This window comes from Sorex araneus, chromosome X (genome assembly GCF_027595985.1).
Source record: "Sorex araneus isolate mSorAra2 chromosome X, mSorAra2.pri, whole genome shotgun sequence".
Classification (NCBI taxonomy): domain Eukaryota; kingdom Metazoa; phylum Chordata; class Mammalia; order Eulipotyphla; family Soricidae; genus Sorex; species Sorex araneus.
This window is the reverse complement of record NC_073313.1, coordinates 184541515-184568224: the sequence shown is the minus strand read 5'-3', so window position 1 is coordinate 184568224 and position 26710 is coordinate 184541515.

The window sequence follows — 26710 nt, the reverse complement described above, 5'->3', positions numbered from 1 at the left end:
TGAAAAAAATACAATCTTCCAAACAGCACAATTTATCACTTGCTTTGCAGAAGCCTACTCAGGTTCAACCCCTGGCATCCCATATGTCCCCAGAGTCCATCAGGAATGATACCTGAGCACAGAGCCAGAAATAACCCTTGAGCAATACTTGGTCAGCTCCCCTCCCCCCAAAATATTATTTATTTATTTATGAGTTTTTAGACTTTCTATCTCTGTAGCACTGCCATCCCATTGTTCATTGATTTGCTCGAATGGGCACCAGTAACATCTCCATTATGAGACTTGTTACTGTTTTTGGCATATATAATACACCACAGGTAGCTTGCCAGGCTCTGCCGTGCAGGTGGGATACTCTTGGTAGGTAGCTTGCTGGATTTACTGAGAGGGGCAGAGGAATTGAACCCAGGTCAGCAGCGTGCAAGGCAAATGCTCTACCCACTGTGCTATCACTCCAGTCCTATATCTCTCTAACAACAAGTAAGACTGAAGATAAAAGGAATTGAGCAGTTTCATTATTGCTCTATTTCCAGGGTTTAGAACAGAGTCAATCATAGAAACACTGTCACTATACCACTGTCATCCCATTGTTGATAAATTTCCTTGAGTGGGCACCAGTAACTTCTCCATTGTGAGACTTGTTATTGTTTTTGGCATATTGAATACACCACGGGGAACTTGCCAGGCTATGCAGGGCAGGAGAGATACTCTCAGTAACTTGCCAGGCTCTCCAAGAGGGGCAGAGGAATCGAACCCTGGTCAGCCTTGTGCAAGGCAAACGCCCTACCTGCTGTGCTATTGCTCCAGTCAATCAAATTTTGTTAAATGATTTGACTAAGTGTCTACTATGATTAAGTAGCTAAGGAGCAATAGTGATGCAGAGATTTTAGATAAAGATTTTTTAAATTCTCATAAGTTTCTCATCTAAGGTCTCAGTAGGGAATAGCTGTAAATCCTCTATGTCAATCCTACTGAATTAGATTAGTTTTTTTTGTTTTTTTTTTTTTTTAATTTTTATTAAATCACCATGTGGAAAGTTACAAAGTTCTCAGGTTTATATGTCAGTTATACAATATTCAAACACCCATCCCTTCACCAGTGCCCAAATTCCACCACCAGAAACCCCAGTTTACCCCCCGCCCCCACCCCCCTACCCCCTACTGTATAACTAATGAATTTCACTTCATTTTTTTCTTTACCTTGATTACATTCCATAATTCAACACAAAACTCACTATAGTTGACATAACTCTCTCTCTCTCTTTTTTTTCTCTTTTTCCTTTTCCATTTTTTTTTTTTTAATTTTTCCCCCTCATCCCCCTTCCTGCGCCTCACAGTATGGTGTACTCCACGCCACGTTACCCAGCGTGGGGCTTTTGCTTAGCTCATAGTCCAGAGGTGGCTGTTACATTAAGAACCTCCAACATTTCAACAAAAACTCACTGTTATTACTTGGAACCTCCCCCCCAAGTAGATTAGTTTTTTCAATTAGAGTTGCCTACCTATGTACTATCACAAGTAAGTAAAAGCAAAGGTGCTAATCAATCCTGAAAGTTTATGGATTCTTTCGGTTATTTTGGAATGGAAAATAGGAACCTGACTAAATTAGTTTCATAAAAATGATGGAAAAACTGATCAACTCAAATCAGCTCAATAATATTAATTAGATAATCCAAAGTCTAGACGAGAAGATTGGAATAAATTAAAACTAAACATTTATGTAGACATGATTATTTACAAAGTGGCCTAAAAGAATAAAGAGCAAAGGTGAACATTGAATGCTAGCTAAGGACATGACTTCTTCACGTGGTTATTTTACCACAGTATCTGATGCTAATTATTGGCGGTTTCTTAGTTCAAAATACTAAGATAAGGTGTGTGGTAACGAGATGTAAACAACCATGTTAAAGTGCACTTGTAGAAGAGGTCACAGCAATAACTCTATTCACTGTGAAGTGTTTGAATCATTATCAGTTCTTCAGTCAAGCAGCACATCTTAAACTCTCTCTGTAATGGTAAAACATTATTTCCATTTAGAGTGTGGGCTTTTCCTAAACAGAAATAGGAAACAAAGTCTTAAATGTGTCTATGCAACAAAAGCATTATTAATTTGCAAACTAAATTCCTTTTGCCATTTTTCTAAGTGAGGGATTTTAAAATTGCTATTTTACATTGCCAATGAATTCTGCAAATCAAAATAAAATTACTCGAAATGCTAATGTTATTCTGTATTACTGATTAAGTCAACTAGATTAATTTTGTGCTTATTTGCAAATTATAGCGAAATCTGTATTCATTTTGACACTCAATCTACTTGGTGCAGTGGCTAAACTTCCTACCAATATTGCAGATTAGATGGAGCACCTGATTAAGACAAACACCTAAACATAGTTTGTCTGAACTTAGCTAATTTATTTTGTATTGACGAAATCAAAGGTACTTAAAAAATAAGCATACAAAATGTTATCATCTTGTAAATGTCAACCTTATTTGGATGCAGTATTATATATGGAAAGCTTTCTTGATTTAAATTTTTTAGCATAATTGAAAATGTGTTTTAATAAATCTTACATATTAAAAATAATTTGATTATAATAAGACAAGAACAATTTGACTCATTTGATAACATTCTCATTTAAATATTTAGCACCATGCTTGTTCTCAATGATAATATAAAGTAAACCCTCCAAATTGGCAGTAAAAAAAAATTGCCTAAAAATAATGTAAAAAATTGAACAACAAATATATTCAGTCTATATAATAACTCCAGAACAAGTTAGTAACAAAATAATTGAATGCTGATTGTTTCTTATATTTTAGAGTGATTTCTTGAAACTATTTATTTTGTAACTATGCAAATTCATGACATAATATGTAAAAATACAACGTTAAACAATTTGTTTCTGATGCTAAAATTCATAGAACAAAACTGTGAAATTAAGTCTTTATTACAACCCCATGCCGCCCGGGGAGGGGGAAGAATTTTCTCTCTCAACACTTTGTTTCTACGGGGGAGTTAGCAATAGCGGCTGCGGCAGCAGCAATGCCCACGTGGCGTCCTCCATCTTCTAGAACTCACAACCCAGAGGTAAGAGCAAGAGATCATGGTATGGGGGTGTTATCGGCACATTCTCTGCCCAGATGAGATCTGGAGCAGCCCAGTATGACATGGCCCTTCTGCTCTTTAAAGGCTATGATGGGAGGTCTACTAACCCATTTTGGCACCCTGCGGCTTCTTATAGAAATGCATCTAGACTGTGAACTGAGCTAAAATAACAGAAACCCAAAACCACAGGGCCGCAACAGCTCGTATAATCTTCATTCTCAGCAATGGAAAACAAATTACCAAATGATGCCTCTTCAGCAGGTTTGATTGTTGGGGGAAAATTCCAAATAATAATAGTGAGTTCTCTGTTGAAATATTAAATGTGTTCAAAGTATAAAGAGAATAAAGTGAAGATCATTAGCCATTCAGGTGGGGTGGTGGGTGTGGGAGGGGGGTATATTAGGGTTCTTGGTGGTGGAACATGTGAACTGGTGAAGGGATGGGGGTTTGATCATTATATGATGAGACTTAAACCTGAAAGCTTTGTAACTTTTGTCACGGTGATTCAATAAAATAAAATTTTTTTAAAAAAAGGACAAATAATCCTGGCCAAATAGAGTTCTAATAAAATTTCCTTCATTTTCTCAATCGCTATCCATGTTCTCTTCCTTGGTTGTCCCTTCCTCTGGTGAAAGTGACTCAATACTTGTAAATCCCTTGAAAGTAGATTTCATTCTCAGCTCTGAAATTCCATGTAAGATTTCTGGTGTATGGAGCTTGGATCAAGAGCACATCTTTAAGAAAATTTTATTTGAGCTTTCCAAAGAGAATCAGATCCCTCTTTACCTTCTAAACACAGAATTACAAAAGAATAATCTATACTTTGAAAAAAATAAGGTGATTAATTTTTTCAGTTGCAGGTAAGATCTCTGAATGTACAGCTTAAATATTCATCACTGAAGCCACAAAACCTAAGCCAATTCCTAGTGCTTATAGGTGATTCAATACGTGGTTAACAATTTTGATTAAATAGAATTAACTGAACATATATGGCAAGATATTCATTTTAATGCCTTCTAAAAATGTTCTTAACTTCCATTTATTTATCTGAACAGCACTGTACCAAAAACTTATATTAAAAAAATGTGGCCTTTTGATAGTGTTCACATAGTGTAGACTTGACTAGTAAACCCTCTATCAATAAGAACCACAGTCATTTGCTCATATTCACATTCACCAAATGTTTACCAAACATAAGATATATCCAGGACTTAATAAGATACAGATAACTTCTAAAGAGGAAAAATATCTTTTCCTCAAGGCTTTTCATACTGAGTAGAGGTTTATAGTTATGTGACAACATGCAATGCACAGAAATCTGGATTTCTTCCGGCCCAGGAATTGCTTTTCCAAACACCTCATTTTTAATGTGCTTGCTAGGGAAAAAAATGACTGTAAGTGAAATTATGACAACACATTAATCACTGTATCACTGTTACCACTGTTATCCCGTTGCTCATGGACTTGCTCAAGTGGGCACCTATAACGTCTCTATTGTGAGACTTGTTGTAACTGTTTTTGGCATATCGAATACACCATGGGTAGCTTGCCAGGCTCTGTCGTGTGGGCAGGATACTCTCAGTAGCTTGCCATGCTCTCTGAGAGGGGTGGAGGAATCGAACCCAGATGGGCTAAGTGCAAGGCCCGGCAACACATTAATAGAGATCTTAAAGAAATAAATTAGAAATATTAGCCATGGCACTCACAATTCCCAGTAACCCCAGTCTTTCAATAACCATGACAGTCACTATTCCCACTAACCCCGGTCTTTTAATAACCATGACAGTCACTATTCCCAGTAACTCCCAGTCTTTTAATAATCATTACCTTCCTTCTCATACACGGTTTTGCCCATGAGCATAATTAACATATGCAGTCTCTTCTGTTCCTAGCTTAAGTCTCCTAGAACTCCAAGCAACAGGAAAAGTGTTCTATTCAGCACTATTTCAACATTAAACTAATTTGATCCTGAAACAACGGTAAAGGGTAATGTCTTCAGACTGGGCCACTACCAACATCTGACATCTCTTAAACTTTATCCTGGATAAACAATCTCTTACGTTTTGAGATTTAGAAGTGGCATTGTGTTACTCTTACTCGGTTAAATGTTTTCATTGCAAGCTATTATATATACATCACTCCTATCTTTATTCTGTACAAGCATGCATAGGATTGCTTGTTCATTTTTTTTCTTTTCCAGGGAATATTCATTCAGTAGAAACACAGAAGCAAGAAAAACACGATATGACCTCTTCTTTGATATTTGAATTCCCTGAATTCAGATACATTGTGAATTACATGCTTCTGCTCATGCTGTTTTCTTTCTTCCCCTATATTTTCAAAAGACTACACATGGCATCTGGTTTTTTAGAAGTCATGGTTTGCATATTTGGAAACATGCCTACCTCATAAATACATGCACACACAAATGTATCCCCTAACTTAGTACGTTTCTTGTTCTAATAAAATGTTTCCATGCTACATTGTCTATAATGTTGTCATTCTCTTTACTGTATATAAGATGTAATCAAGTCTCTAGAAAGCTTTACTATACACCTAAAATGTGATATACAAATAGGTGATGAACCCAAGCTTGCAATCATCCACATATATGGGAAGTATTAAAATTATTTTAGAAACATAATGTGTAATAAATATTAAAATATCTAATGTTTTGGCCTCTGTGACATATATACCACCTCAATTTCTTTATAACAAATCAAGATATATAATTTTTTGGTCACTAAAATAGATACATGATTGTCAACCACTTAATCTTTAATATAAAGCCAGGGAATTTTATATTTGAAGAAAAAATTGTCTAGAGTACCTAACCAACTGAAGGTCTGTTTAAGAGAGAATATATCATTATTCCCTGTGATCATGCTGAGCATAAAGTATTATGCACTTGTAATTTTATAAACTCTAAAACCGCATTGATATAGAATCTTGAATAATTTGTACATAAGAAACCATATAAATGTAACAATAACAAACTATATTTGTGTAAATTACATTTTACTATCATCTTTCTCTATATGTTTTACTCTTAATAACTATTATAGAAATGATTTACATAAATATACTTTATTCCTTGTTTGCCTTCGTGTGTGTGTTGACAAGGAGAGGGTAACTGATTGGCATATAACTAGGGCTGAATGAATAGAGTACCTACAGATTTTATGAAGGAGTAGCACTTTAACATGCTTTCTTTGTTTTAAAGTATGCAATGATGCTTTCGACAACACAATTCAGTAATGAAAATAAATATCAAAAACATATCAAATAACATGTAAAAATGCTTACTTTATATACTTTCTGCCTCATTTATTAGGTCCTTTTTTGCTAATAACTTGGGAAAAGGAGATTCCCACATCAGATTTTTCCTAATGAACTGCAGAGCATAGAAGGTGCATACTTTTTATATGCACATATCTCCAGGTAAGTCAGAGAAAAGTAAATATAATTAAATTAAAACTAGTTCTAAGTTCTACAATTTCCAAGAATCAGATAGAAAAATATGACTCATAAACTCATTTTATTAAAATAAAAAGGGGAAATGAGATAGCAAATAATAATGAATGTAGCAGTTTCTGGAGTGCTGACTAAAGAAAATCTCACTTGAAATTACAAATAAGTGGTATCTGACAGCAATATTATACAGAGTGAACAATAAAGACATGAAGACAAAGAAGTTTCATACCTAAAATCTGTAGCAATTAGCTCTCCTAAGACTGTGGAACAGATTTTAAGATATTAGAATTTATTTAAACTGAAATTATACCCTCAAGTAAAGTAGGGTCAAAGTAATTTCATTTGTTCCTGTTTGTAGCATAAGTAATAGCTAAAGGTTTTTTATGTATTATGAACTCTATACCATATAATTCATAAATTTGCTTTAACATTTGTTCAGCCACATATTAATTAATTTCATCATCATCACATTGATCGTTGAATTTCTCGAGCGGTCTCAGTAACCTCTCCATTTTAGAAGCCTCTCTCTACTCATCCTTCCCAACGATGTCGAATTGGAGGCTCTTTCAGGGTCAGGGGAATGAGACCCAGCTTGTCACTGGCTTTGGCATACAAATACACTATCAGAACCTTGCGAGGCTCTCCCATGTGGGCAGGAAACTCTCAGTAGCTTGCCAGTTTCTCCCAGAGGGAGAAATAGGTTATAAGATATTGCGCGGCAGCAAAGTGGCCTTGAGTTTCTGGGAGCTTGGTTTTAAGTCTCTGGATGTTGGTCATTGATGGGATTACACACATCTGGGTTCCTCTGCTGGTACCTTCATGTGTGAGGCTTGGCCGAACATGTGGAGAGGGGCCTTGAGTATGGCTGTGGCTCGGTTCCGGAGGTCTTTGGCCACCGGGAGCTCTGCTAATTAATTTTATTAGCAAAAAAAAAAAAAAAAAAAAAAACTGAGCAAACGTATTCTATAATAAATACTAAGGAAAATAAAACTTTGTATTTACTTCTTATAACAATGTCTTTTAACTCTTGATAACGTTAAATTTACTAGTCTAATTTTTGAACTTAAAAGACAAAAATCATTATATGCCTACAAAGGTAATAGCCTCTGCTTAACTGTGGCTGGCCATTAAAAAAAAGAGAGAGAGAATTAGGCAGTGTTCTTTGAGTTGGGAATCTCTGATAAAAAATTGCCAGTGTTTTAAGTGAAACATTGTGTTGGTTAAAATGAGAGATCAGATGACCAATTCCCTTCATATTGGGTAAAGTACTTAAAATATCAAGCAGACACATTAACAGTGCTGAAAGTTCCAAATAGCATGTTTGTGCATGTGGTTGTACCAGGGCTTGAAGTCATGACTCCATCATTGCAAAGAATAGGGTTGGAGTGAGGCAGAAATCACCTATAAGTCAGAGAAGACTCTATTCAGGTGAGACAAACATGTAGAGGTAGAATTTTTGTCATATGGTGTGTGATTATCAACCAGGCATGTGTGAAACACATGACTGGAGTGATTACCCCCTAAAATCTACCACAACTAAGATATATATGAGCACTGTTCCGAGAGAGTGTGAGCCCTTCCCACTGATTATTGCATATACTCATACAACAGTGATCCACAAACAAAATCTGCACAAGCACGACAGCTCTATGAATGTGATCCCATGAGCACATGTGTCATCAGCACAACTCCAAAGAAGGTGCATGCCCCATGGAAGCACCATAACAGCCATATGTGGAATCTTTGTAACCAACTGTGCAAACTGTGGTGAGAACCACAATTAAATATGCAAGCATCACAGTCAAGTATGTTCAACTCCGGTGTTGGGGGTCTCATCAGCTAGTCTGAGACTTTGACCAAATTCTCTGCCCCTCCAGCACTCCCCACAGGTAGGCACTCTAGTTGAGGATGAGGGATGTGACTGTGACCACCTACCCATACTGATAACTGGCAATAAGCAGGATATGCAAATCATTAGCTGACATCTGTACTGAGCCCAATGGGATGAACCTGCCATAAGTGAGAATCCCACCCTGATTGATGCATAAATACCTCCTTGTAAGGGCCAATAAACAGAGAACTGCTTGACCACCACACTCACCCCCTCTGTTGTGTTCTTTCTCTACCAGGGTGGTGGCAGGAATCCCCAGGTGGGCAGAGGGTCTGGGCAGAAGCTTCTCCCCTACCCTCTCCCTCCCCTTTAGGGAGTAAGTCTGGTGACTCTGGGGGATCATACTCCAGTTTGCCAGGGTCAATTGGCCAGGACCCAGACACTCTGGGTTGTCACAACAACAGCAACAAATCAAAAGGAAATGAAAAAGATTGAGAACATTTTTTTAAAAAGGTTATATTTGGAGACATTTGCAAATATGAGTAAATTGCTCTCTTTAAAGATATGATTAAATAGAGTTTCTGTAGGCTCCTTATTAGCCACCTTTATTCTCCAAACTAAGGTGACATGTTTTGAAAAAAATTTGCTCTGAACATTTTGGGAAAAATCTATCTGTATATTTTAGGGGAGACTAATTCTTAACCAGCATAATTTTTGTCCCCTAAATTACAACTAGAGGGCTTTGTTGCATCAGGCAAATGGCTCAGGAGCCTCACTTGAGTATGTGCTATCTTTAGATGAGTCAAAGAATTGAGCAAACTTATTTTTATGCAAATGAAAATATCTTTTGTAGTTTATAATATATTATATTGAAAATGTTTATAGTTTAATTTGAAAGTTTAAAAGAGATTGCTTCAGGGTGTTGCTTAACACACTACAAAATAATCTCTTTGTCTTCAAAAAGAACAAAACAGAATTGAGAAGAATCCCGGTAGATATACTCCTAGCAATCTATAATGCATAGATCCTTTAGCAGTCAATTTCCTTTTGTGTGACTGGTACTAGCAGGTATGGCCCCAAAAGTTCCTGAAAGAAAATTTCTTTCCCTAACATTGAAGAAGTATCTTCTCTATAGATATCCACTGTGTCCTGCCTTGTGTTATAATTAGCCAAATGGTTTTGTTTAATTAGTGTAAATCTGTTTGGAATGCTGTAATGATTTGTTAGTGAAGAAAACATTTGCTCTAATTAGATATTCATTAGAAACTCAAAAATCACTTAATATTAGTGATTAGAACTGGAACTGTACTTTCAGTGTAAATTTCCTACAGCTGTAAACTAAGCAGTGCAATATTCAATGGCTCTAAATTTTTGCTTAACTGCCTTCTGTGCTGGCTGCAGAGAAGGAAAGTAAAAGTTGCAGACATAACACTTGCTATGGGGTGGCTACTATCAAGAACAGTCAATTCCCTGTGAGGTTACCAGTGCAGAAAAAACAGGCAGAGAGACCCATGAATCATGTGTTGTGAATTGAACTTAGACAAAATAAAGTGGGGAGGAAAACTGAAAAGGAGTAAAAAAAAAAAAAGAACAAGAAATTAATTGTCCAAGAAATAACAACCATATCAATGTGAACACAGCTTGATCAGCACCTTCTTCCAGTGAGAAAACTCATTGGAAAATCAAGCATTGGTACAGAACTACCAAACACAGAATAACTAACACTTGAAAAAAGAATAGTGGTGCAATATTGTGAATCATATCAGAATAATATAATAACACTGGAGTAGTAAATAGTAAATCTAATATCTTAGAAGAATTTATTACTGGTCAAGTAGTCCTTTAGATAGGAAGGAACACAGCTTTGTTAAATGGGTAGTGTATTTGTCACTTATTTTGACTGAAAGGAAGTGTTTGTGCATATGCTATTGATTTAAATTTTGGTTTGCCTGAAGAATACAATTATGTATAATTTTGCAATGTAGTGTTTGTCACGTTTCAAAAAACAATTTGTGTCTTCATTAAAGTGCCCTTGTAGATGTTTTAGTGCTCTGTTTTTAAAGTCCTCTTGTAGATATTTTCCTACACCAAGCAAAAAAGCACCAAAGTGTAAAGTAAATACAATTGTGTTTGGATATAGGTTGACACACATTTCTTACTAAAGATTTTAGCTTCCCAATTCATTTTTTCTTTCTTTCCATAAATGTTTCCAAAATTGTGTGTTTTTTAGCACTGAACTGAACTTCACATAATCTGCTTCTTTCCTAGCTATTCCAAGCTCCAGGGACTACCCCACTCAATAAACACATGGTTCATCCACCTTAGACAGATGCCACATCTTTCCTACATAGGGAGTTATTGTTATATTTTCTAATTCATCCCTTTCCCTGTCATAAATCTTGGCAAATGTAGGTTTTGCCTACATATACAACTAATCTGACTGTTTTGACTGAACAGAAGGGCTATTACTTGCTTGCTGATAACTTAAATAACTAGCTGTCAAAATGATCATGCTGGCTGGGTGTTAAAGAACATCTATAGTGAATGAGAGAGGCTGTATTTAAGGCTGAATATGGAACCAGGGGTTCTTTTGCAGAGGGTGCTCTTTGCCTAGAGGTGCCAATATAAGCACCACTTTCTCTATTTCAATTTTCTCGTTAATTAAATGAGTAACACAATTTTAGAATTTGCTTTGACTTTGAAAATTTGCTTTGGCCACATACTCACTAACTTAGTTAATTAACATGTTTCCATTTACTTTGTATTTCAGATTCTGCTGTTTTTTTTAAGCACTATAAGTCAGAGGTAAGAAAACCTGACTCCTTTATTCTCCGTCTCCATTATAATCTATACCTCCTGTGCCTATCCCATTACTGCCTTAGAATTTTTAAAATTCCCTCCTAAGTCCTTTATTTTTTATAATTCTAAAGTTCTTCCCATACATCAAATTACTACCTTAATGTTAATAACTATAAAGAAGTTTTCAACCCTATATTCTTGATGTAGGCTAAAATATGCAACTTAAGCCAAATAATCTTGAGAAAGTGGCAAAATATATTACTCAGTATCAATCTACTATCGAATAATTTTCTTTGTTCTTCTCTTCAAACATGTTATTCATCTGTCAGTTTCTGCCTCAGTGAATAGCTCCTCTACCCAATCACCTCTTTTGTTTAAATTACACCAGAGATCAATTTGAGGCAACCTAAATATTATCTTTGAACAGAAGCAAATTTAAAAAATAAAAAACTTTCTAAAGTATCCTAATGCATTTATCATGGTGCAGAGAGTAAGTTTTCTCCCGCATTTAGAAATGCACTGTGTATACTACATTTACAATCACAATATTTGGTTATTTAGCAAAAACTAAGTCTGTCATAAGTAAATTTTTATCTAAAGTTGAATAGAAGTACAACTTCCAAATTTCTAGAAAAGAATGATTATAAAAGTACCTCTTCACAACTAAGATACAACGAAAGAAATGGGGAGATAGTACAGAGGTTAAGATGTTGTCTTGTACCTGACCCACCCCAGTTACTCTGAGCACAGAGCCGGAGTAAAGCCCTGAGCACAGCAGAATGTAGCCCAAAAACAGAAGAAAAAAAAAGATGCAAAAACAAACGAAAAGAAAATAAAAAATTCTGGGAAAAAATTATAATCAATTGTGCAAAAAGAACTGTGTTACGCGAAATATAAAAAACAACTCCTAGAGGGCAAAAGAGTAGATGAGTTCAGTAGAAATAAATGTGTGTGTGTGTGTGTGTGTGTGTGTGTGTGTGTGTTGTAATGGAATGGCTCTGTAGCACAGAGATGCCAGTTCTCTCTAAATTAATTATAAATCAAGCATTGAAAATACAAAATTTTGGGGCTGAGCGATAGCACAGCGGGTAGGGCATCTGCTTTGCACGCAGCTGACCTGGGTTCGATCCCCAACATCCCATATGGTCCTCCAAGCACCGCCAGGACTAATTCCTGAGTGCAGAGACAGGAGTATCCCATGTGCATCGCTGGGTGTGACCCAAAGAGCAAAAAAAAAAAAACAGAAAATATAAAATTTTACTTATATAATTAGATAAAACAAATTCTAAGTCTTACATGCAATATAAATTTAAGTATCTATAATAGCACCAAAATAAAAACAATAGGTAAAACCTTAATAAATAATAAATGATTACTAATGTTCAGTAACAACTCTGAGATGTAGTTCATAAATGAATGAAAAATAAGAAGAAAAATCTAAACTAATAAAATACCAGGATAGTGAGTTTAGAAACAACTCTGAATATTTAGTGAAATTTTATATATTGCATACTAGTTATTTAAAGCCAAAGTAGTATGCTTTCCATATAGGAACAAGAAATGTATATATTTAGACCCCAAAAAAACATATAAAGATTGATGACAAGCTGGGACATTTAAAAAAATTTTATTCAGACCAATCTTTTAAATTAAAAAATAAATAAATCATCAAAGTAATCATTAAAGATGGTTAAAATCAACTGTTATGTACACAGCGGATTCATAAACACTTAGAAATTACTCAAATTATAGGACAAATCTACAGAATATATAGTTTATTTAAATAGTTGGATAAGAGAAATATGCTATTTTTATGTTTTTCAGCAAGCAAGAAGACCATATTTTCATAAAGAGATCCAAGATTACAAAATGTTCTCATGACTGGGATTCACATGCTCTTTGAAAGACTTTTTCACCTTTGTCTCCAGATTATTTCTATGCATCCTTCAGCTCTTATTATTGTGTAGAAAATTTTGTGTCTCTATAGTCCAATAACTCATGGGGATTCTTCCTGTGTGGTCCTCGATGCAAAATCTATTTTATCTTTATTAACAAATGCTATCATTACATATTGTTTGTCTATTCTTCAAGAATTTGAATAAATCATTTTAGTTTTGTTCCCTGTTTTTTTCCTACATTTGCAAAAGAATATGAACACAAGATTGAACAAATTCAATGAAAGAATGGCTATATTTTTAATGTTGTGTAAATTAAGTTTGATCATTGAAAAGTTACATCTTAGCATTCTTCAGTGGATCAAGAAAGAATTATCAATAGGAATTGCTTCAAGCTAGTTTATTTCTCTTTCATCTCCTATCTTATCCTTTCTTAATGATTACTTATAAATATTATTTTGTTTTTATCATTTTGTTGTTGTTCATTTTGCTTTTGAGGCGTACCCAGCAATGCTCAGTTTACTCTTGGCAGGGATCAAGGGATCATACAGAGTGCCAGGGATGAAACCTAAGTTGGCCAAGTACAAGGCAGCTTTGTATCCACTGTACTAACATCCCAGTCCCCTTTCTTGTCATTTTAAAAGAAAACTAGTCATTAAAATATAGAAGATCAGTGTTATTTAGTGAAAATAATTTTTCTGTCAATATTTGCATATAAAATTGTTTCTTCTAAATAATGAGAGTATTTTTTAAGGTAAGGAAGAAATGGCAATTGATCTGGCATAGGTTATGTTCCAGGAACTTTGCAAAGTTGTGCCTCCAAATAAGGTGGCAGAAGACCAAATTAAAGAGGAAAGACTTTCTAGTTAGATGGTAATCTAGTTCATAAGTAAAGGATATATTCATTTTCATCTATTAGCAGAAACATCACCATATTATTTTAAAGGAAATTATTATTGCTACACTTTTGATTCCTTTTTCAAATTTATGTCTCTTGATGCTAAAATTTCAGTAATCATAAAATGATGAAAATAGTTATGAATAAAATATAATTTAATATCTAACACATTTTTATTCTATTCCCCTGATTTTTCAGAGAACAAAGGAATTTCCAGTACTTACAGGTGTGGTTCCTAACTCCTAAGGTGTCATATTCAGGAATTTGTAGAATTGAATCTTTAGGTCAGTCCAGGCCAGTAGCACTGATATAGATAAGTACTATATTACTGATTACTGATCGATCATTCTCCACCTTAAAAAAAATGAATAAAAGCATTCTTTGTACACCTTTTGCTTTTATGATATTAATCTCTATTGCATTGTTAACATTATTAAACAAAATTTGATTAGCAATATTCCATTATATTTAAAAATGGTTTAAAAGTTCTTTTAAAAAATAATTTTTAAATATAATTAAATAATTGTGATTTACAAAGTTGAGTTTTAGGTGTATAATATTTCAACGCCAAGCCCACAATCAGTGTCAATTTCCCTTTACCAGTGTTCCCTTATTCCCTCTCACCCTAGAAGATTTTTTATTCCAAAAACAATCTTTTTAAAATCTTCTATCTAATTGTTTGCGGCAGTTTACAATGGTTAGTTACTCTTATCTATATAGACCTTTACTTAAAAAAATGGAGATCACTGTCACTGTCACTGTCATCCCATTGCTCATCGATTGCTCGAGTGGGCACCAGTAACGTCTGTCTCCATTTGTCCCTGTCGAGTGCTAGTGTAGCCCAATGGTGTCTGCTTGCTCCAGGAACATGAAGAGCACCTTATTGTTACTATTTTTGACATATTGAATATGTCACAGGTAGCTTGCCAGGCTCTGCCATGCGGGCAGGACATCCTTGGTAGCTTGCCAGGTTCTCTGAGAGTTATGAAAAATGAGTAGAGAGTGGAAATGAAAACAAAAAAATGAGAGAAATGGAGATATCTTGTTAATATTGTTGTTCATGATTAATTTTAATAATTAATATTTTAATATTAATAATTATTATTGTAATAGCATAGTGCTATTCTTGGAGTATTAGATTAAGTCCTTTATTCATTTTAAAATACAATTCATGTCATATCTTAGGGTACAATTGTTCCTTTTATTGACATCTTTAATTCAAAGAAACTATAAAATAAGATTGTCTTTTCTCTGCATATTTCTTATCATCTCTGTAAGTGTTTTAATCTCTGATTTTACTTTAAGAGTTAAATTATACTTATATTTATATTAAGGTGTATTTCATTTTGACATTACATATTTCATTTGTTTATCTTTATAAATGAATATCTATATGTATAGTATTATATTATGCACATGTATGTACACATATATGTACATATATACATGACATAAGTATGAATAACACATTTTCTTTTCTCAGTCATTTCTTGGTGGGAACTTAAGTTGTTTCCAAATTCTGTTCATTGTAAAAATCGCTGCAATAAAGATTGGCTTTAATTTATCTCCTCAAAGTTGTGTTTTTGTATTTTGGGGTAAAATCCAGAATTCAAATAAATGGATCATGTTATTTTTTTAGGACTGTAGTGATAGCACAGCGGGTGGGGCATTTGCCTTGTATGCAGCTGACCCAGGTTTGATTCCTCTGTTGCTCTCCGAGAGCCCGACAAGCTACTGAGAGTATCCCACCCACACAGCAGAGCCTAGCCAGCTACCTGTGGAGTATTCTATATGCCAAAAACCAAAAACCGTAACAATAAGTCTCACAGTGGAGATGTTACTGGTGCCACTCAAGCAAACTAATGAACAATGGGACAACAGTGTTACAGTGCAGTGCAGTTAACTTTTACTACTAATACTTTGAATGGGCTCGAGCAATAGCACTGGGGGTAGGGCATTTGCCTTGCACGCATGCAGCCGACCCGGGTTCCATTCCTCCGTCCTTCTCAGAGAGCCCGGCAAGCTACCAAGAGTATCCCACCCACACAGCAGAGCCTGGCAAGCTGCCTGTGGCCTATTCGATATGCCAAAAACAGAAACAAGTCTCACAGTGGAGATGTTACTGGTGCCTGCTTGTGCAAATTGATCAACAATGAGATCACAGTGCGACAGTGCAATACTTTGAATAATTTCCATAATGCTTTCCATTAGACTGTACCAATTTATATATATATATACAAGGATTCCTCTTTCTTGAGAACCTCTCAAAATTATGTTCCTTATCTTTTAATAAAATTTTTAATCATGTTTGAGACAATATCTGTTCGCTATTCTGATTTTTATTTTCCTAATAATAAGAGATTATTAAGTTACTTTTATTGTCCTATATCTGTATGACATAGACCTTTAAACCAAGTCTTTTCTATTGATTTCATTAAATCAATCTATTAATAATATTCCACCCGAAATATGCTTCTTTGGTTACCCACTATCTCTTCATTATCTTGTGTTCATATTTTTTAGTTATATTTTTGGCCATTATCCTTCTTGGATTATTTTATTTATTAGGTTGAGGAAGTAAAGGGATCACAAGGTGTGTGCAATAGACACAAGGCCACCTCCATCAATATTGGACCCCCTAGACCCATGTTTGGGAGTGTTGTGATGCTTCAATCCTGCAATGCTGGGGACTATTAGCACTCCCCAGTGGTACCCAAGGTCTTCTAAAACTGTGCATGTTGGTGGGGACCTCCAGGGTTGTACCTCATAGCAGAGATTGTGTGATGCCAGGGATTGAACTCAATAAGGTAAAATGATTCATGCCATGATTGTGCCTAACTCCAGCACTATTTTATTATCTCCCTATTGAATTATTTTAGATTAAGGTTTCACATCAGTTACACTGTTGACACTTTTATGTCAGTACTAAATTATGTGTTGGCTGAGGGTAGGTGGGGAGTTGGGTGGGTGCAAAACTGTACTCTGTCAGTATATACGGCAGGATCTAGCCTTACCTTCCTCAGCTAAGTACCAGGGGAAATCTTCCTTTCTGTTATGACAATCAACAATGTCTCCAGAAAATGATAAATTTCTTCTGCTGTCAAAATAACTAAGGAAAAAAATCATTTCTATGACTATGTTGATCTTCAATACTTCCTATAATTTGTTATTTTACCTCATTTTCTTCTTTTGTATTTTACATACACTATTTTCTTTTATTAAAATTGCTTGAGTTTTGAACTGCTTCATGTTTAAGTTTATATTTATGATTTTAGTTATCTAACACTTTTTCATAAACTTTTTTATTCAACGGAACTTAAAACCTGAGATCTGATAATGGTGATGATGACTGGAGTTGGCACAACCGAGAATTAAGAGGCTGCATTGGGAAAAGTTCACTTGACAAATAACATCAAAAAAGGATGAAATTTATTTTGAGTCACATGAGGGAGATGCGTCTAAGGTAGAAATCTAGAGAAACGCCATCTGAAAGGGCCTTGTGGGAGTGAGGGCAAGATAAAGTACGGTGAAGCCACATCTGAGTAGGTCAGCATAGGTTGGGGTGCAGAATCTTTGTGTGGTTCTCTCTAGAAAATGCCATCCTTCATATCAAAGAATTCATAACTGAATTTTTTTAGAGTAGGATCACTAAGAAAGTCAAGTCTTTCTACAGCAGCATTAGTTTCAGATAACTACACAGCTAAAACCAGTTGAGTACATATTTGACAAATTCTACCATGAGTTTTGTATTTCCCTTTAGTTTCTTCTTATCTCTCTAGGGAGTAACATGGCAACTGCATGACAATTGGTAGGGGCAGGAAGTAGAATTAGAAGAAGTAGAATTTAACTTCAAATCACTATCAAATATAGGCCCATAAAGAACCATCAAAATAACTCCCCTCAAATCTCAGCTTTCAAGCCTGTCCTCTGATTTTCAAATAAGTTATTCTTACATGGCTTCTTTCTAAGGAGACAAAAGAAGGTGAAATACATGAGGAGACATGTACAACATGTGGAGCTTTGCTTGTTGCACACTGGCGAGAACACTTGCACGCCTGTTCTTTGAAAGTCCAGACCAGCCTTGTGAGAATCGGACCAACGTCCCATTCATCTCTGAATTTTCAACACCTATCAGATTTGGCAAACAGTAGAGACTATCTCTATGATGCATTAAGTTTTATTAAAGTAAATTTTCTGGGATCAGAAGAATAGTACATCAGGGAGAGTGTTTGCCATGCACATGGCCTATCTGGTTTGATGCCTGGTACCACACATGGTCTCCTGAGTCCCACAATGAGTGATCCTGAGCACTACCAGATATATCCCCCAAAGAACAACAACAACAAAATCAAAACCCATAAAATAAACTAAGTTTTCTATCTAAAATGAAGCATAACTTTTTGTTTCTGCTTATAGAAATGCCTCACTATGTTGAGTATTTTAAGAGAAGGGAAAACACAACATTTGGAGAATCAAAAAAAAAAATTATACTACAACCAATTCAGCAAACAGCTAAAATAAGGAAAACACTTTGCTACCACACAAGTTCACAGCAATCGTCTTCCTGATTTGAATCTCAGATACTTAGTCTGAGATATTTAGTCCTTAAAGTGTGGATTAAATTTTATCTAAAGTTGAATTTTATTCCGAATGGAAGACAAAATACAATTTTAAAAATAGGCAGTAGTTTAATCCCCAAAGAGTAAATGAAATTGTAGAAGATAAAATTCTTAGAAGCACTCTACCTGAGACCATTTTTCTCCTCAGGTTTCTCAACTCATTTCTCACAGAATAGTTTCAGAGTAAAACAGGAATTTGTCTAGCTTCCACTTCCTCTTGAATTATCTGGGAATTACTCTTTGCAATCTCCACTCTGGGCCTTGAACTCATCAGGGTTCCAGAGCTGCTACAAGTCATTCACTCTGTCATCTCCTGGCAAAAACCCAGCAGTGCAACTGTCCAGAAGCTGTTATCAATTCTGACTGCTGAGGCTGCACTGCTTTGGGTGAGCAGAGACTGCCCTTTGATAGAGATAAATAAGTGGTTTCACCTGAGAGGACTGTTGCATAGTTTTCAGAGAAGACTAATAAGGAAGGGATTTGCAAAGGTCAAGTAGGTATTTCCTGTCCCATAATCTCTTTCTCCAGTCAGTCAGGTGGCCTGCTTAAAGCCATGGTTAGGTTCTGAAATTTACTAGCTGTGTAAACCTAGGCGGATTCCTTAAACCCTTGAGTGCGTGTTTCTTCTGCCATAAAACAGAAGCAGTTTACACCTACTTCAAATGAAGTGCTGTGGAAATTAAATCAGTGTTCATAAGAACAAGTCTCAGAAAGACTGTCAGACCAGGCATCTATCTTTGACAGTGAACCTGCCCCTTTAGCACTGGTCATTTGCTTAAATCATTCGCAATGTAGTTTTAGACTCACTTACAATTACTCTTTTTTATATACTAAAGACGACCTGAGGTCAAAGGCATCCATATGATTTTATCCATATGGGCTTCAAATTCCACAAGACTGTATATGGAGCTTTTACCAGAATCTGCTGAATTCAGAGTACCTTATGGTGTATTTCTATGTACAGAATACCATTCAAATGATGATCATGAGTCAAAGGTGTTTGATTTCATAAGAGCTTTATTTCCCCCTTTACCAAAATATATTAGATTATGCCTGAGTGATACCCAAACATTTTATCCTGGTCTTCAAGACTCTATGGCTCTGGCTGAACTCACTTACTCTCCTACCAAATTACAATGTACAATATAGGAGCTTTGAATTGCTACACTAGTTTTTCTAGGATTATTTTTACACAGATTTCCTCACAATTGCATTTAAGACTTATCTTAAATTCCATTTGAGCAGCATATATTTCTGTCATATATTTCTATCAGAGCATATCACATACATTCTTGACTTTTTATTCATTTGTGCATGATCTATTTCTTCTGTTCTATAAAAATAGGAAAGTTTTTACCATTTTTATTGAAGTACTAGGAATTACAATGCTTTTAGTTATCTTTTTCATGCATGCATCATTCCAATACCACATCCTTCACTACAGTACCTGCTTTCCTCTGCCAGTGTTCCAAGGTTCCCTCCCACGCCTTCACACCTCACGTGTAAATTCATTTCTATAGCTATAATTTCCTGTTTTGATGACTAGCTATTTATTGTTTCCTTACCATATTTTTTATATTCCGTATATATCTTTTTTATTTATTCTGGAGGTGGCTATACCTGTAAATATATACACAATGAAGCCAAATGCCTGTGAAATTCCACAAATTATAAATCATAAAAATAAAAATATTTTTCAAAAACTATGTCCTCCTCACAATTTAAAAGGCACAAAATTTAAAAGATAATAATGTAAATAATTCTATGCTAATATATTTAAAATTAACATAAAAAAGATAAATTCCACAAATATACAACTTAATAAGATTGAGAGGAAGATTATTAAATATTTAACAAAAATCTGAATAGGCCTACAAAAGTGTACAAATGGGTTTTATCCTAAAAATAAAACATTCTTATTATGTGAAAAATATTACATTTTAGAAATGCTTATGTACCTGCATTTGTAAGAAAAAGATTGTAATAAAAATCTACATAGCTTTAACAAAATCACCTGCATAGGTACAGTACATTCAATATAAATAAAACAATTTTTAAAAAGCATAAAATTCCTTAGCAAGCTAGAAATAAATATTAAAACCATTCTTAATCTTGTAGAAGGCAACCATAAATTCCATGAGTCAATGCCATACTCAGTGGCAGTTCTGAGAACTTTGTATTGTCTTTAAAAAAATTGGGAAAACCATGCATTTAGGTCTCTTATTCATTTAACTTCCATATTTTCCCATCCCATCTTCTAGCATCTCATTCCTTCCAGTCAGCACTTCATTTTAACATTAGATATGCAATTTTTGATAGTATGATCATTTTAACAATGAATGAATGCAGATCCATGAATATCAAATACCCTTCAATTCATAAATATCAGAAACCCTTCCATTTCTTAAGGTCTTTAAATTTCTTTTAACACAGTCATAATTTTCACTGTATGTCTTTCACCTTCTTGAGTTTATTTTATCTACTGGGTAGGGTATTTTAACTTTTGTAATACAATTTTATATGAAACTATTTTCTTGATTTTACTCTCTAACCTATAGTTCACATGTAGAAATATAAAGTAGTTTTGTATGTTGACATGAGGGTGGGTTATACCCAGAAGTACTCCCGAGGACTACCTATCCCTGGTATTGGCTCAACAGGGTACCATGGCAGTGCTAAGAGGGACCATGTGTTGTGCTAGGGATTGAATCAGGGTCAGCAACATGCAAGGGGTTCATATCATACTTCTTGTACTACATCTCAGACCTGTATATTGATTTTTTATAGTCATATAACTATATGAACTGGAGCGATAGTACAGCGTGTAGGGTGTTTGCCTTGCACGCAGCTGACTAGAGTTCAATTCCTCCTTCCCTCTCAGAGAGCCCAGCAAGCTACTGAGAGTATCCCGCCCATGTGGCAGTGACTGACAAGCTACCAGTGGCGTATTCAACATGCCAAAAACAGTAACACCAAGTCTCACAATGGAGACATTACTGGTGCCTGCTCGAGCAGATCAATGAGCAACAGGATGACAGTGACAATGACAGTGACAGTTTCAGGTAGCTCTTTATGGAGACTTTAGGATTTTTCTTATCTCTGTTGCTGGGGCTCACAAGAATCGCCTGAGCAAGGCTCAGGTATCACCATGGCCATGCCAAGATGTGAAATACTCATGGGATCAAATATTGTGCTATTTGCTTGGCCCCAGGCATTCCACATTTTGCTTTCTGATTTTTTAATTTCTGCTATTTTAATGCATTTTCAATTGCCTTTCATTTGGATTGATTTCCCCCCTCTCTTGATTTTTTAAATCTTTTTTTCTTCTAAAATGTCTGCTTATATTTTTTGACTCTGGTTATGAAGAGGACTATGCCCAACTTCCAGTTTCTATAAGTCTTTGTTTTTTGCTTATTGCTATTTCACTATACAAATTCTGATTATTTTCTTTTTCCACATCAATATTTTGATGTAGTATTGTTATTTTTATTGCTTCTTATTTTGAATTTATTTGTCTCCTTACACAAAATGTTCTGTTCTCTCTCTTATTTTTCTTTTCATTTTGAACTTATTACAGTAGATTCAATGAAGTATTAATGATATTTTCAAGTTAATAGAAAAAACAATTTAAAATTTTGTATGAAACCATATTAGGCCTCAAATGTGCAAAAAAATGGGAGAGGAGAAATATGAAGGTATCTTGCTACATGACTATAAAATGATAGCAAAGCAATAATACTCAAAACAGCATTGCACTGGAATGAAATGCCAAAAAAATAAATGAAAGAGAATTGAGAGCCCAGAAATAATGACACATGTAATTGGACAGATAAGTTATGACAGAGAAGCCATGACCATATAATTATAGAAGAAAATCTGTTTAACAAACGGTCTTGGGAAATATTATCAACCACTGTGGATGGGTAGAGGGAGGCAGGAAATTTGATTATTATGTAATATCATATGTAAAATATGTATTAAAAATATTTGGACATTAAAAAAAAACAGAGAAAGCACAAAGTACATGGAAGGAAGCATAGGAAATCCACACTAGGACACTGAACACAGAGATACATTTGGGACACATCAGCAAAATGAACAAAGAAAACTAGAGAGACAATTTTTACAAGACAAAAAAACATGAAAAAGAGCATAATAATGCCTATCATACTACTCAGCAATAACAAAATGACAAAATAGGCATAAATTTTGAACAAACATATCTGCAAACACCAATGATTTATAGGCACATTTTAAAAATGGTCAACTTCACTGATCAGGGGAATGAAAATCAAAACCTAAATGAGAACTCATCTTATACCTGTGAAATTGCCTATAACAAAACATTGGCAATAACATGTGTTGATAGGGGAATAAAAAAGTGAAAGAATAAACATTGAAACATAAAGTAATGCAACCTTTATGAAAGAACAATATGGTCATTTTGCAAAGACTAAAATTAATATACGTGATACAACAGAATCATTCCTGGGTATTTCTTCAAAGGATATTAAAACATTTATTTAAAAGGATAGATGCACCCACACATATTTTCATAGCATTTTATTCACAGTAGTTAAAATGTTAAAATTATACCAATGCCCATTGACAAATGATTGGATAAAGTAGTTGTGGCATATATTTTCAATAGAATACTATTAGATACTTAAAGGATAAAATTTTTCTTTATGATAACATAGGTAGACCTTGAGAAAATTGTATTCAGCAAAATAATACAGAAAGTTAAGACAATTATTAGAAACACCTCAAAACCAACAAAAAATCCGCAAAATATAACTATTATACTTTGAAATTCTGATGGTTACTCTGGAGGAAGCAGAAGGGAATGGAGCAAAAAATCTTAGAGATAAATAATTTGATAAGGAAAATGGTACTGAATCTTTGGCAGTGGGTTTAGTGAAGCACATGTACCTAAAGAGATGTAAAGCTAAATCTATGAAATTTAAATAATTTTGCAAACCAAAGCCAAATTTATTTTTTTAAATATTAAAATTATTTAGCATGCTGGACAAAACCAAAACCATCATGGATAATGCACATTGTGTCTTTACGTGATTTGGGTTTGAATAAATTATGGCTTCCTCAAAATGTTCTTCAATACTTCCAAAAACGTTCTGTTTTATAGAACCAGATATATATAGTGTAGGGTTTAAAGGTCTTGCCTTGCATGTTACTGAACTGTTTAACATGGTCATGAGATCACTAAGCATAGAGACAGGAGTAGTCCCCAGGACTTCCCAGTGCCTGCCCCCCGACCCCAATTATTTTAGTGATACTAACCAAAAATCCATAGAAATGCACTAATGTTGGAACTTGAACTTATATTGTATTGAACTACTCAAAGTATATTTCCAGTTTTAATTTTTTAAAAAAAACAGCTCCCTGGTTATAGCAGGTTTCTTACAGATATAGAAGCTTGGAGCCGTTTGTGCAGTGCTTTAGGAAGAATTTAGAATATTTTAAACCATTTCTGTCTTTTCTCTGCTCTGTCTAGTGATAGAGCAGTAAGCAGACAATCATGTTCATGAAGTAGTCAAACATATTCAAAGATATATGGGCCAGAAACATAGTACAGTAGGTAGGGCACTTGTCTTGCATGTACTCAAACCTGGGTGTGGCCCCAAAATAAAAAAAATAATAACAATTAATGTTGTTATATGAGACTGTGATTATAATTATCTCAGTATATTTTGCTCATCTCTATTGCTTTGTCATATACTATGGCTATCAGTACTCTTTTTACTAGAGAAAAGTCCATCTTAACTACCTAATATGACTAACTAAATAATATGATTTAAGTTTAATCACATTGGAAAACCAATTCCAGAAACACAAACACTAATTTATAAAACATATTATTTAAGTTTAATCACATTGGAAAACCAATTCTGGAAACACCAACACCAATTTACAAAACTCATCTTGGATATCCTATTCCCATCATTCTCTGTACCAAAAATCTGTAGAAGTAGTAGATAGTAAGTTTTTCTTAATGGAAAAGAACAAATAGGATAGACAAGGTGTATATAACATATTATTGATCTAGGCAGAGTCTCTTGCCCCTGCACCTGGCTGGTGGGTTGAGTTTCCCTCCCTGCCCAGAGCAGAGCCCCGGCAGCCGAAGGCCTCCAGAACCCAGCCACAGCCATGCTCAAGGCTCCTCTCCACAGGTTCAGATGAGCCTCACGCATGAAGATAACGGCATAGTAACCCTGGTGTGTGGGACCCAGGGCTGAGACCTCCAAGCCTGCTTGGATCAGGACTGGATCTCTTCTGCCCAGATTTCCCATTTTCCAGTAGCTAGGCGGTCACACCCAGGGACTGCCCCCACGCCGTGTAATCCCATCAACAGCCAACATCCAGAGACTATAAAACCAAGCTCCCGGACATCTTATAGCCTACATCCCCCTCTGGGAGAACCTGGTAAGCTACCAAGAGCTTCCTGTCCACATGGGAGAAACTGGCAAGCTCCCTGTGGCATAATCATATGCCAAAACCAGTAACAATGATGGGTCTCATTTCCCTGACCCTGAAAGAGTCTCCAGTGCGGCACTGGTGGGAAGGATGAGTAAGGAGAGGCTTCTAAAATATCAGGGCTAGGACTAGTGAAGACATTACTGAGCCTGCTCGAGAAAATCGACGATGAACGGGATGATGCTGCTGCTGCTGCTGCTGCTGCTGATGATGATGATGATGATAATGATGATGATGATGATTGATCTAAAGATTCGCACTGAGAGAGATTGAGATGGATGAGAAATATTTTTATAAGTTAGTACATAACCTTAGAAACTGACAAATCCAAACTCTGCAGACTAGATTGGTAAAGCTGGACACCCAAGGAAGGCTTGTAGTATACAGAAGACTATCTGTTTGCAGAATTTCTTCCTCAGAAAAGCATTTCCTGCTTTTCAAGAGCATCACATGATGGTGTGGTTCACCCATCTATGAAATGTAATTTTATTTACTCAAAAGTCACTTGTCACTTGTCATTCTGTTGCTCATCGTTTTGCTCAAGCGGGTACTAGTAATGTCTCCATTTGTCACTATCACATGCTAGTGTAGCCCAATGGCATTTGCTCGCTCCAGAAACACAAAGAGCCTCAAACTCTTTGTTCATGGTCTTGACGAAGAAGTCCGATCATCTCGATCATCTCGTAGGTGGGCAGCCACATGTTCTTTTGACCTCTCGTGGAATCCAGACAGTAACAGCTCTAGTCCAGCAGCCATCTCTAAATTGCATTATGTTCCTGGCCCATCTGATTTTTGACACCTTAACAAACGAGACAGCATCCCTGATTCTTGATTGTAGACAGAGGTTGGGACTCCAGATTCCTAACAAAAATGGGCCTTATTCATTACTCAAAAGTAAGTAATTTAATACAACTTTTTTTAAAAAGTAGGTACTAGAGAGATAGTAGAGTGGTAAGTTGTTTTCCTTCATACTGCCAACCGAGGTAAAATCCCAGGCATAACACAGGGAACCCAAACATCTCTAGGAACAATCCCTGAGAACAGAGCCAGAAGCCCTGAGCAACAGCCCAGTGTGACTTAAAGTCTCCCTTTCCCCCCAAATTATTTGTGAAATATTTATAATCATCAAATTGAAATAACTCACCTTTGCATACATCATAATAGCTGAATAATTTTAAGCATTTTTTTATTTAAACATGGAAAAATTATGCTCACCTGAATGCTACTATAGAATAAAATTTAGGTTATGTATGTGTGTTTGTGGTATAAAATACATGGAAAACATATCGTATATATATTCATACATATACATATATATGCATAGATATATGCATAGATAGTATGGTTCCAGGCTTTAAGGATTATCTTATAAATTGGCAATTACACATAATTAATTTATATGCTAGATAATTATACTTAAATGATAAATAAATTTTATCCTCTGTTTTTGTTGTCTATTGCTCTAGTATGTGTCAAGATTTGGGGAGTATTGCTATATAGAATTAATGACTATAATTTTATGGATATAATTTTACTATATCTAGTGAATTTACAATAATCTGCTTATCTTCTATTTATAATTTAATTTGTATCGAAT